This window comes from Mastomys coucha, unplaced genomic scaffold (assembly GCF_008632895.1).
Source record: "Mastomys coucha isolate ucsf_1 unplaced genomic scaffold, UCSF_Mcou_1 pScaffold12, whole genome shotgun sequence".
In the NCBI taxonomy this organism is placed as follows: Eukaryota; Metazoa; Chordata; class Mammalia; order Rodentia; family Muridae; genus Mastomys; species Mastomys coucha.
Genome location: NW_022196894.1, coordinates 27,055,035 through 27,069,405, shown reverse-complemented (window position 1 = coordinate 27,069,405; position 14,371 = coordinate 27,055,035). Strand labels below are relative to the sequence as shown.

General features: G+C 39.3%; 1 protein-coding gene and 1 pseudogene across 1 annotated transcript in view; one reads left to right on the top strand and one right to left on the bottom strand.

Annotated features, from left to right (window-relative positions):
* The window catches only part of LOC116086206, a 7,725-nt pseudogene extending 5,807 nt beyond the window's left edge, over positions 1-1,918 (bottom strand).
* The window catches only part of Atp13a4 (ATPase 13A4), a 130,245-nt gene that overhangs the window by 10,324 nt on the left and 105,550 nt on the right, over positions 1-14,371 (top strand). The gene's annotated exons all lie outside the window — the stretch shown is intronic.

The following is a 14,371-nucleotide window of genomic DNA, read 5'->3' as shown; positions in this document are numbered from 1 at the left end:
TTTTAAATTAATGTCTTGTCAAAGAGGATGACGGGTAGAAAGTGGATTTGAGGGTATTTGGAATTTAGTATTAAAAAGAATTGATTATTCATTGACTGCAATGTAAGAAAGAGAGACAGAGGGAAAAGACACTAATTCAGGTAGCTGAAAGTGTCCTGCTTGAGGCTACAAGTTGGGAGTGCAGATGGCAAGAGTAAATAGTGAATTTTGATGTAGATTGGGCCAAGTATAGACTAAGACTATACACAAAGTAATTGCTTATTCTAAGTAACTATGCCAGAACTATCATCTCTTCTGTACTAGTTGGGGAATTGAGGTATGGAACTGTTAAGTGATGTGCCTAGGTCCATTTGGCTAAGTGACAGCTTAAGCTTAGACAGTGGTTTGCTGTCTATTGGATTTTTACAGTTCTGGATGTGCTGCGTGACTTCTTAACAGTGCAAACAGCTGCGTGCAATATAAGGAAGCACACCAGGAAGCTGGAGGCCAGGACTGAAAGTGTTGGCTCTTAGAGTATTTATTTTTGTAACCATGAAACAAATTAAGCACACCTCTCTTTGACTTTACCTCACAAGGCAGGAGTGATAAACGCCTACCTTGTGGGAACCAAGCCTTCAGTGAAGATAATTTCTTAAGGTTCTCTTTTATCCCTGTGATTAAAGTTTAAAGAAGTACATGAAACGGCTGTGATTTAAAGAACGTTTTGATACTGTTGACTTCTTCAAGGTCCTGTGGGTTTGGTATTCTGCTTGTGTGTATGTACGTATGTTTGATTTCATGCTTTGAGACAGAGTCTTGCTATGTATCCTGAATGACTTTGAACTCGCTGTCCTCCTTCCTCAGACTCCTAAGTACTGGCACTACAGGAGTGTATTGCCACATCTAACGCTGTGAGCTTTTTTAGTTCAGAAAAGGAAATGTATCTGAAGATACTACCTTCAACGGGAGCTAGAAATACACAAGTAGGATGTGGACTATTCACAGATAAAGTGGCAAAGAGTATTAGCTAATAATTAACTGGCATCCGAGTTTACAAGGTGCTGACCCCCCCCCCCCCCCAAAAAAAAAAAAAAAGCAGATATGAAGAGCCAGTGACTTGGTAATGAGTCCAAAGGAGATTTACCCATCGATAGTGGTTTCAAGGCTTTGTGAGGACTAGCTGAATTAGGACAACCCACCTTAATGACCTACGGCTCTTTCTAAACGCTCATCATGTAAACCTTGGCACGCTGTCCAAACTAGCACACAGTCAGAGATGAAGGACTGAGGAGGACACAGCCTCCCCAGTCCTGCTATCTGCCTAAGGCTAGTCCTCTAAACAATGAGCACAGCCATGACCTGGATGTTCCCTCAGAAAAAGAACAGATAGGTGGCTAGGTGTCCTGTGTGTTTTCCTGAGCTACATCTCTCAAACCAGGACACTCTCTGACCTTGATGTGCGTACACAGGGTCCTGGCAGAGACTGTCATCGATTTATCATCTCAGATTCATCGCTGTTTTGAGACTCTGTTACTTTATTGTCAAAATCAGTATATAGCTAACACTGGGAGTGAGGGACTATTCAGGATTGGAGGCTACCTTCAAAAGCACCCAGGAGTTTAAGTTTTCATAGATAGTTGGAAACCTATAGATACAAATAGTTACTTATACATTCTTTTAACTAAAAAAGGTTTGGTTTTTCTTAGAACCCATTTAAAGTATTTTTCATTCCCAAATGTCATTATTGGGATCATTTTCTACCATCTTACATCAGAAGAGTTGCAATGCTGCCTCCTCCTGGAGGAGCATCCTTCTGTCAGCCATGCTTTTCTACCTGTAGGCTGATGGAGGATAGTGGAGGAGCCAGTACACGGACTACTGTTGATGCACAGCCAATGTCTGCATTGATTTTATAGCATCCTGAGCATTTCATATTCATAATGGAGGAATCAAGGCTCTACACCTGGAGCTTTTTTTTTATGTTTATATCCTTTTCTGGAGAGAGATGAAGGAGGACTTCTTTAGAGGGCATGCCTCTCTCTCCTTTGTAAGAGGCATGTTCTTGTAGGGAGGTCATCACCACCAAAAGGCTATCTTTATATTTATCACAACTCCCCAATTCCTCCAAGACTTAAATAGACCCCCTAGTCCCCAACTTCATTCCCTTTTTAGAGAAAAAAATAACATATCAACTTAATTTGTGCTGCCTACACTTCCTGGGCCATCCATTGGAGTGTGATCAACCTACCAGGCTCACACCCTGAACCAAAACTGACTCTCCCTACCCTAGAAGCTGTCAACTCTCCAAAACTCCTCAGTCAGGGCAGGGGTCATGAACTCCTTTTCACTCCATGCTAGAATGTTGACTGGCTAGTTCTTATGACAGGTCTTATTCAGGCAACCATAGTTTCTGTGAGTTTATGAGTGTGGCTCTCCTCTCATGTCTAGAAGACACTGTGTTGCTCTGGTCCTCCATGACCTTTGGCTCCTACAATTTTTCTGCCCCTTTTCTGTGATGGTCTCTGTGCCATGCAGAAGGGATACGGCATAGATGCTGCCTTTGTGGCTGACCACCTCACTGACAACTTATTCTCTGTTCTTGTAGCTAGTTATGAATTTATGAGCTAACCACCATCAGCTGTGCAAAGAAACTTTTCTGATGAGGCCCAAGAACTGTAATAATTTATAAATAGATAGATATGAATTCAGAGAACAGTTTGGTGCCATATCCACTGAACAAAATACTCATAGGATGTTTACCACTGTGGCCTGTGAGCTCCTTACCATGGATTCTTGGTCAGATTTTCAGAGCCAGGCATGGTTCCCAGACTTAAATAAAATCATAAAGTTGTTGGTTGTCCTTATAACATTCATGCCCTGATAGCACCATTGGCCATATCTTGCAATGTTGATCATTGTTCCAATCATAGGGCTCATACCGAGGTAAGACTTTGACGACATCCTTATTCCCATAGCATGTATAACATCTAGCCAGAGAGAGGATGCCTCCTGGTTAATACTAACTTGATTCTACATGGTCAATGACCAATGTTTGTGGTGTCTTCAGCAAAGGGTCTTACCTCAAATTCTAGTGGACAATCAGGAATAATGATAGTAGCTTGCATTGGGGTATCTTTGGGACACCTATGACCAACAACTTGAGGGGAAGTATTAAAACCCCCAGAAGTGGTTTTTTTTTTTTATTAGGTAACCTATGGTTTCTGGGATGAACATAATCCTCTGTGTTGATGTCTTAGTTAGGTAGTAGTGTTAGTAGTAGTGTAGGGCTACTACTGCTGTGATTAAACACCATGAACAAAGCAACTGGGAGAGGAGATGGTTTATTTGGCTTAGACTTCCATATCGTAGTCCATCACTGAAGGAAGTCTACAGGAACTCAAGCAGGGCAGGAACCTGGAGGCAGGAGCTGATGCAGAGGCTACAGAGGAGAGCTGCTTTCGGGCATGCTTCTCATGGATTGCTCAACAAGTCTTTTTATAGAACCTAGGGCCACCAGCCCATCACCCACAATGGACTGGGCTCTCCCCCATCAATCAATAGTAAAGAAAATGCCCAACAGGCTTACCTGCAGCCTGGTCTTATGGAGACATGTTTGTAGTTGAGGTTTCTTCCTCTCAGATGACTTCATTTTGTGTCAAGTTGACATAAAATGCATAGTAGGGTACCAGTGTTTCATATCACTTATAAAACAGGCTCAATGATATGAAGGGGAGAATAGTGGGAAAGAATATTTGGCTGAGAGATAATGCAGGGGGTAGGGTAGAAAAAGAGGTTGGGAGAGGGATGAATAACATTAAGGATGTTTGGAAGAGACATATGGAAACCTACTATTTTATTGAACATTTCTTATCTCTAAGGATTGAACTCAGACTTTTGTGTGTGATAAGCAAGTCTTTACTTCTGGCTCACTTCCCTAGCCAGTGTTATATATTTATTTTAGGCTTGCTGTCCTTCAACTTGGAAATATCTAGTAACCCAAAGACTTGTCAGCTGAAAGAAAAATATTTTGTAGGTTTTTCCTTTATTTGATTCCAAGAAACGAGTTGTTTTCTCTAACCATTCACATGCATTCTTCTTTCTGGCATGTTACAGAATTTATCAAACACTTTCTTCTCTCCTCTCCCTTCTTCCCTTCCCCCCTTTTCTCCATATTCCCCCTCTCTCCCCCTATATCTTCTTATTCATTCATTTTTTCCTTTTCTTCTTTCCTATGGGGCTTTGGTGTGTTGTCCAGGATCACCTGGAATTCCAGGGCTTAAACATTACTTCCACTTGAGGATCCCAGATGTTGGGAGCTACTGGTGAATGCCACCACATCTAGTTCATCTGTCTACTCTCATTCTCTTTTACACTCCCTCTCTCTCCTCATTCTCTGTTTGTCTTTCCTTCTTTATGTATCTGGGCTTTTTTTTTATAGCCCAGGCTAGTCTTAAACTTGCAGTCTTGCTGTAGCTGGAGTGTTCTGATCACAGACCTTCCCCAACACTGCTTTCTTTCCTCCCTTAACCAGGAGCATGGCTTTATCCTGATCCTTTTTCGTCAGAGTCCTGCTCCATTCATGAAGACCATATTAAATATGATTCTCTTCTTTAAGTCATCAGGAAATCTGTGGCACATAATCACCTCTTTCTTATCTGGCCTGGTCTTTTAAAATGCAATTTACTCCTTCTCTTCCTCTATATACCCAATATAGAATATTATAGTTTCCTAACTAATTTTTTCACAATAAAACTCCAGGTGTGGTTTTTGTAAAAATCCTAAGTTTCTGGTCACTGGGATGCAGACATGAGCAGAGTTAGAGATAATAGGATCGGCCTGTACACATGAGTCTTTGATCTTTATGCATATATCCTAAATGCAGCTCCCTCATTTTGCTACCCAGTTTAAGCTTGACGTCAGAGTACTGAGTCCTAGTTTACGGATAGTAAGTAGTAGAGTGTTTTTTTCTTCTATCTTTCTTCTAGCATCAATACAGCTTTGCTTGCATCCTGGAGAGAGTTTCTTCCTTGGAAAGTAATTGATCTTTGTCAGTTATTGTTTGTTGTAGAGAAAGAAGCAGAGACCTGAGAAGGACATTGTACCTGATTGCTGGTGCCATTAGTCACTGTCCTCACACCTGCACTACCAAGGAGACAGTGGTGCCATGCCATTTCCTGTTCCAACAATCTGTCCTTCTCATGAGCACAGGGTGGCACTTTTGGGGAGGAATTCCTAGTACCTGTGAACAGGCTGGCCTTACAGCTTTAGAAAGTACAAACCTGTTTTAGCCATACGTGACTTTTATGAGCGTACTCACATTTTAGCTGATTTCTTTTTATCTCTGTGTATGGCAGCCATTCCTGTGTCATGTGATCTATAAAAGATGAAAGAATTGTTTTGTTCTGTCTTTTTTGGAGAAATCTTTTTCTAAAAAAAAAAGATTTATTTTAGTTATGCATTTATGCATATGGGTGATTTGCTAGCATGTACGTCTATGCACCACATGTATGCAATGTCTATGGAAACAGAAGAGGGTGTCAGGTGTCAGACCCTTTTGAATTGAGTTACATATTGTTGTGAGCAGCCATATGGATGCTGGGAGCCAAACCTGAGTCCTCTGTAAGAACAAGTGTTCCTCCTATCTCTCCAGCCCTGGTATTTGACCCTTTTTCCACCCATTTGATTGACTTAAAGTTTTAGCTGTTGGATAGATTCAGGAAAGTGTATGACTTTGTGGGTTATCTTTTCTGTTTCTGGTGGTTATGGCAAAGGTTGTAGTCTATGCAGTGTTCTGAGTTTAAAAGCAAAAGTCTTTATGGGTGACGGTTAGAGAAACCATGGCTCAGATACACTGCTTGTCATTATTCTTTCCAGTTTGATAACAGTGGCTTTAAGAAATGTATAGGCAATTAGCTTATTATAATAATGTTCTGCATTTTTTCTTATGTTTCCTAGTCCTGATTGTTTAACTGCTGTAAATTTTTCATAAGAATTCATGTCAAATTAAAAACAATCCATTTCCCATCACAAAATTATAATCAACATGAATAACCAAGACAATATATATCTTCCTGAAATTAGTACCCCATAGTTAAGTTTCTTGAGATAATCCACTTAGATGATGCATAGTGGTTTCCAAATAGCAATTATAATATACTCAAGGAACTTTAGAGGATATGAATAAATGCTGGAATAAAGACTGTAACCACAAACAGTTGAATATAATAATCATAAAAACATTGATTCAAGACATGAAAATAGAATATAATACAGAGATAGAACTTTTGAAGAAAATCCAAACTAAAATAAACATTGAAACTAAAATTTGTAACTCAAAGGGGAATCCCAATGGAAGGCTTCACCAGTAGAAGGTATCAAGTTGAGGAGAGAATATCAGGGATTGAAGACAAGTAGAGCAAGTGGATTACTTATTCAAAGAAAATATTGAATCTAGGAAAATTCATGAGGACAATGCAGGAACTCTGGGACAGCATAAAAAGACCAATTTTATGAATAGTAGGTTTAAAGGAGGAGAAGAAACCCAGATCAAATGTAGAGAAAATATTTTCATTGAAACTGCAGAAGAAAATTCTCCAAATTTAAGGAAAGAGATGTTTATAGAGGTATGAGAGGCATACAGGACCAGAAAGGAAGCTTTCCATGCCATACGATAACTACAGTACTAAATGTACAGAAGAAGGAAGGATATTGAAAACTCTAGGATAGAAAGACCAAGTTACATTTAGAGGCAGGCCTGTCAAAATAACACTTGACTTTTCAGTGGAGACCTTGAAAGCCAGAAGGTATTTACACTGATATTCTACAAGTTCTGAAATACCACAGATGCTGATAAAGAGAAATATACCCAGCAAAACTATCAGTCATACACTTCCCATGATAAACACATTTAATGAATTAATGTCCACCAAATTAGTTCTTCAGAGGACACTGAAAGGTTTGCTTCAGTCTACAGAGAAAGCTAAACACTCTCAAGAGGGGATGTGAAATAAAAGAACAGTTTCAGAACAGTGAATCAAAAGAGGTCAAAGAAAACATCACCACTACTACACAATGACAGGAATTAACAAACATTGCTTAAAATAATTCTTAATGTTAATAGTCTTAATTATACCACAAAGAGACACAGGGTAGTAACAAATGGGATTAGAAACTAGGATCCATCTTCTTGCCACCTCCAAGAGACATACTGTGTCATGATAGTTACCACCATAGAGTAAAAGGATAAGAAATGATGATCCGTAAAAATGGACCCAAGAAATGAGCAGGTATAGATGCTTGCTATCTGACAAAATAGACTTCAAATAAAAAGTAGTCAGAAGAGAGAGGAGGAATGTATCATATTCATTAAAGGAAAAATATACCAAGAGGATATAGCAATTCTAAAAGTTTGTGCACCAAACACAGGTCGTAAAAGAAATAATATTTAATCTAAAAGTACAGATTAACCTGAGCACAGCAATAGTATGTGATATCAGTGCCTCACTGTCACTAATAGACAAAGTATCCAGATAAAAACTAAACAGAAAAACGCTGGAGTCAATCAGTATCACAAGTACAATGGACCTAACAGACATGTATAAAAATTCTACCTAAATACTTACATATTTTTCTTTCACTAGTCCATAAAAGTTTTCTCCAAAGTTGAACATATTACATCATGAAGAAACTTTCAAAAATATTAAAATTCGAAATAACATCTTCATTCTGCCTGCCCACAGTGGAATTAAGCTGGCTATCAACAGTTATAGAAACTATAGAAGCAACACAAACTCATGGAAACAGAGAACGTACTGTTTAATGATAATTTGCTCAAGGATGAAGGCACAAAAGGCAGTTGAAAAATTTCTAGAAATTAGTGAAAATAAAAACATAGTATAACCAAATCCATAGCATATAATGAGGTAGCCCCAGTGAGACAGTTTATAGAACTAAGGGCCTACATAAAAATTTTAAAGGTTTTAAAATCAATAAGTTATTAAAGTATAGAAAACAGTGATTCTCAACCTGTGGGTTGTGGTACCTTGGGAGTCAAATATCAGATATTTTGCATATTTGGTATATATATCACAATTAATAACAGTAGCAAAGTTATAGCAATAAAGTAACTTCGTGGGTTTGGGGATCAGCACAACACAAGGAACTGTGTTATAGGGTCACAGCATTAAGAAGGTTGAGAACCACTGACTTAAATATTTTAGAATGTCAAGAATAAACAACAACCCCAAAGGTAAACAGGATGAGATCATCTACATGAGCTAATCAAAATAAAAATTAATGAAACAGAAATGAAAAATTGTTAATAATCAAAGAAACAAAGAGTTGGATTTTTGAAAGACTAACAAGGATGACAAACCTTTAGCTAAATTAACCAAAAGGGAAAGAGGGTCCTATTAATAAAATTAATTATCAATAGGGAGACATTTACAGCAGTACTTGAAAAAATTCAAAAATTCATAAGAATGTAATTAATAATTCCTTATTTTATCATACTGGAAAAATCTAAACTAAATGAATGAATTTCAACATATGGTATAGATAATAGTTTAAATAGACCTATAACAACCTCTGAGATTGAAGTAGTAAATATTCAAGTGAGGAAAGTTGGAGCAGAGACTGAAGAAAAGGCCTTCCAGAAACTGCCCCACCTAGGGATCCATTCCATGCACAGAAAAGCCAGACATTCTTGTGGATTCCAAGAAGTGCTTGCTGACAGGAGCCTGATATAGCTGTCTCCTGAGAGGCTCTGGCAGAGCTTGACAAATACAGAGGCAGATGCTCACAGTCAACCATTGACTGAGCACAGGGTCCCCAATGGAGGAGTTAGAGAAAGGACTGAGGAGCTGAAGGGATTTGCAACCCATAGGAAGAACAACAATATCAACCAACCAGATCCCCAGAGCTCCTAGGGACTAAACTACCAACCTAAGAGTATACATGGAGGGACCCATGGCTCCAGCTGCATATGTAGCAGAGGATGGCCTTATCTGGCATCAATGGGAGGAGAGGCCTGTGAAGGCTCTATGTGCCAGTGTAGGGAAATGCTAGGGTGGTAAAGCAGAAGTGGATGGGTGTATGGGGAACATCCTCATAGAAGCAGGGGGAGGGATGATGGGATGAGGGTTTCCGGAGGGGAAACTGGGAAAGGGGATAACATTTGAAATGTAAATAAATAAAATATCCAATAAAAGTATATTTAAAAAGAAGTTGTAATTAAAATTTTCCCAACTAAAAATAGCCCAGGGCCTGATGGACTCAGTGCAAAATTCTACTAGGCCTCCAAGGAATTACTCTTGATTATTCCCCAGAACTTGGTGGCAAGACCCTATCATTAAATGAACAATATACTCAAGTCATAGAATATGGAATAATGAAGCTGAAACTTACCTGGAAGCTCCATCCCTACTGGCTATCTTTCATAGAACTGGAAGGTGCTATGCATACTATTGGAAGGAAAAGTAATAATCAAAATCATCCAGCTGTGGATATTATGAGCTTCAATAATCAAAGAAGTGGCAAGATGGCACCGCTGGTACATTAGTGGCACAACTGTTACGGAAGTAACCCCACACTTTCCAGTTGTATTTACAGCCTGCTCTACAGGGTGCAATCCATACCTCTTACTGCTATCAGAGATCGAGAACTGTTCTGCCATAGCTCATAATCCTTAGGGGAGAACCTAGTACTTCTCTAAATGCTAAATGGACATAGCATTAAACTGACCCCTAGTGACTTTTGCTATACCCATTGTTTACTACGTCTCTCAAGCGTAGTCAGAGAAGATCGTTTTTTATGGTAGATGAAGATTAACACAGACCCACAGCTGGTCAGCAAAAAGAGGATAACAAACTGTAAAATATTCAGCCCTAAATGAGACATTTGTCTCACAGCCCCAGTTTTCAAGGCTCAGGTGTCATGGGAAAGAAAAAGCTGAGAGACGGTAAGAAGCAGAGATGGTAGATAACTACACACTGAAACAGTGCTTTCTGGACAGGCAGAGTGAAGCAGCTGTGGCAGCATGAACAAGGGCTATGTAAGCTCAAACCCTAAAATAATTTCTCTTGCCAGTTCTCCGGGTCTCCTTCCTGGTTAAATGTGTTAATATACTTTTACACTGTTTTTTTTTTTTCTAAATAAGGAATTGGAAAGCTCAAAGACACATTGTTTCAGTCAAGACAGAGTTAGTTTGTTAGTCAGTTGGAAGGTCCACATGTAGTACTGCTTTCAGGCACATATAACCCTGGAGCAGAGTTTGTGGCTTCGTGCTGGCCTTCTCTCTTCTGCCTGCTTAAATCTGCCATGTGGGTTTATTCTCTCACTCCATATGGGGTTTTCTGACAACTCCAAGGTTGTATGCTCCCAGCACCAATCCAGTAGAAAGAGGAAATTTCCTCTTTCTAGTCCTACTCAAATACTAATGTCTTCTTGTAGCATAGTGTTGCTCTTCATTTCTTTACATTCAGTCTTGTGACCTGCAGACAGTCATGCTTGGAGTCACATGCCTACTCCTGGAGTGAGACAGAGTCCACCTTACCTGGGCACTTTGGCTGAAGGCAGTGAGGATGTGGACTGGCACAAGTAATTGGAAGAATTGGATATTGTTACCTAAGGTTATGCAGTCTAAACAGTAATACACGTTAATAAACACATAAATGTCTGAGAGACAATAAATAGGGAACCAAACTAAACAAACACTGTTTCAAATAGATCAAGTCCTGTCAAGAATATGCCTGCCATTCTAGAAATTGGGAGGCTGAGGCTGGAGGATCACAGTGAGTTCAAGCCCAGCCTATGCTACTGAGCTAGACCCTATCTTAAAAGCAAGGACTTAAATGGTCAGGTTCCTCTTGGTTGTTTATTTTACTTGCCACAGGCCTTTCAGCAATATGCATTTTTCCCCAGCAGGTTAAAAAAAGTAGATTGTTAAAAATATTTCTCTGATTTTAAGACTGAGACGTGTTTGATGATTAACATGTATAAAATATAGAAAATTCTAATTTTAGAAGTATCACAGGATGCCATTATCCAAGACAAATTCCATGAATATTCTGTTTAATATACTGATCCAACACTTTTCTTTGTTGGGTATTCTTTCTTACGTGTGTGTTTGAAATTAAATTTGTAATCACAGTACACACTTTTATATTGTCTTTTTCTCTTTAGCACTCTCATCCAATATTCTTCTGGCCATAATAAAATCTTGAATAGACATTATTTAATAGCTCTATAATATAGTCTTTAATAATTGGCCTTTTGTTGTCCTCACAGATGGATGGCATCTGTTTATCACAATGAGAAACTCTAGTAAACATCGCCAGAGATAATTTTTCTCTGTCTTGTATAAGCTCTAATAGAGAGCAGTGACTAGTTGCTGAACACCTCATCCCATTGAGGTCTGCACACCTGTAGGCTGTTCGGCTTTTAATTCTTCTTTCAAGAGTATAGACTGAGATAAAATCTGGCCTCTTCTCATCATTTGTGGTCCAACTGCCATGGCATGATAGGATTTTGCTACCCAGAAATTCCATGTTCACCAGTCTAGAGAAGTATGAAGAGCAACCGTGTGACAGGGGATTGAAAAGGTTCTCTTTGACTTAAGGATCTTTCCAGAAAAGGACATTATGTTCATATAAAGGATTCCCACAGCAGCAGACCCTGTTGGAATGGGTGAATGGGGCTCCAGCAACCAACTGGAGATCTTTGCCTTTCTCATGTGTAGCTCTCCCAATCATGGCCACTGTCTCCATCCAAGGAGGAAGAGACAACAGTCTACAATTCTTCCTAATTACCTTGGTGTAAAATTTAATCCCCTATGGTCACAGCTGCAGTATTTATTCTTTAACAAAGTCTTGGGCTGTGTGGCTTTGGAACTTGTGAGAAGGAAAATTCTATCGTCTTAATTCTAAAACTTTTACTTACAGTCTCAGTGCAGGGAAAATTTAAACTTTGCGTACTAACAATATTTTAAAAATTGCTTCCATGTTGTCCATGAATAAAGGAATTAGGCCAATTGAAAACAGACAAATGACATGTACATAAGTGGGGTAACGGTTCATTATCACAAGGACATATTTTTAAAATTAGTTTTTAAGGACTTATTGTTCAACTGCTATAGATCCTATGCTTAGGAAGTGCCTGGCAACTGTTCTGCCTACAGTAGATATTCTTGAGATAAGTACTGAATTGTTGGTGGATACAACTGGTTACAGCTACATTCCAAATTCATGTGACCTAGCACATGGGACAATCAATTTTGGTGAACTTGATGGAATTCAGAGTCACAATGATAACAGACCTCTGAGTATGTCTGTGCGGGATTTTCTAGGTGAGGTTTCCTGAGGTGAGAAAACCCACCCTAGATGTTGGTCCCTTCCATGGGCTGAGCTCTCAGTCTGCATAAAACAGTAGAGAATGGGCTGAGCACCAGCATCCGTCTGTCTGTTGCCTGACTGGACTCAGTGTGACCAAGCTGCATTGTCCTCCATCCTCCATGTCTTCTGCACTCCCATTGACGTAATCTCAAACGCTCTGAGCCAAAATAAGCACTTCCTTATTTAAATTACATTCGTCGGGCTTTTTGTCACAGCAGTGAAACTAGCATAGTACAAAAACCCAATGTAAATAGGGGAGGATCAGAATTTAGTGAACTAGGTAATTGGATTTCATCCTGTCTGTTTCACAGGTTTGCAGAGTTCAGGCCAGGGACCTTTCTCTTACTGATTATGGTTACCATCCAATTTGTGCATAAATGCCCTCAGAGGAGGAAATTTGCCAGAAGCAAACCATTTCCTTCTAAGACAGTTCTACGGAACAAACCAAAACAAGCCTACAATCTCTTTGTTATGTTAAATTGAAATATGGTTCCATTAAAGTCAATCCATTCGTTAAACTTCTTTTGCCTCTGGGACCACCTGTCCAAAATATACTTCTGTCTTCCTCATTTCCATAACTCACGCATTTCAGAGTTCTTTCTAGCTGGTCTCTCTACTCTCATGCCCCCAGGTAGCTCTTTATCAGCCCTACCATGCTTAATTCTTCATCACCCCTTCATATGACACAGTTCTTTGACTTCAGCCTCAGGTCTTAGAAAACCATGAATGCTTGATGGCTTAAGGAGGCCACCATCTCTTGGTGTGCTTGTCCTTTTGAAAGCCACAGAGATTCTGGGATTACAGGACACTGGTCAGAAAGAGTGACATAGGGAAATTGCCAGTTTGTGTCACTAGGGTCATTGTAGAAAGGAGTCCAGAGACTAGTGATGCCACCTGGTGATCTGTCCGATTTTGGCTTTATTGTCGTCATTGTTATCGTCATCATCATTACCATTGACATCATCATTATCACAACCATCATCCTCTTCATTGTCATCATCATCACCATTGATTATATGTACTGACTACTTACCACAGTCAATGCTCATTGTTAAACATTTTGTCACAAGGTCGGGATGAGGCAGGACAACACAATGTAGTCCAGGCTGGTCTTGAACTTGGTATCCACTATCTCAGCCTCTCCAAAGCTGAAATGATATGTGTATGCCAGTACACATAGCTACTAGCTAAGCACTTTAATGTGATTCTTATTTTAAAATTTTAATAATTTTGTTAGGTATTTGTAATCCTGTTACCATTGATGTAAGTGGAAAGAATAAATGTTTTTGTTGCTCACTATGGTTAGTTGGTTAGTGCTTGCAAACCATGGCCTCTGGGTAAAATATGACCAAATTGCTTTTAAAAATTTTATTGAAAAACAGCGACCCTGACTCATTAACCTCTGTCTACTCTGAAGCAGAAATGAATAGCTGTGATGAAGACTCTATGTCCCACAGAGCTGAAAATATTCTATTTTTTTTAAAACATTTAAAAGAATATTTAATTTTTTTCATACAATGCACTTTGGGAATATTCTTTCCCCTCCTCCAGTTCCTCCCAGATTCTCCATACTTTCCTATTTATCTAACACGTGTTTTCTCTTTCTTTTTAAGAATAATTTATTTACTTTTATTTTATGTGCATTGGTGTTTGAGGGTGTCAGATTCCCTGGAACTGGAGTTACAGTTGTGAGTTGTGGGGCTGCTGGGAATTGAACTCAGGACCTCTTAAAGAGCAGCCAGTGCTCTTAACCATTGAGCCATCTCTCTAGCCCCATGTTCTCTCTTTCTTAGCACCCAAATTAAGGCAAGCAAACAAACAAAATCCACACACACAAACCAAACCAAACCAAACCAAACCAAACCAAACCAAACCAAACCAAACCAAACCAAACCAAACCAAACTCTGCCCCCAAAATATGGAGTCCATTTTGTTTTGGCCAGCCTCTCCTCTTCTGAGCCTTGAGGGAAAGGTTTGATGAAGATATCCCCCCTTTGAGGCTG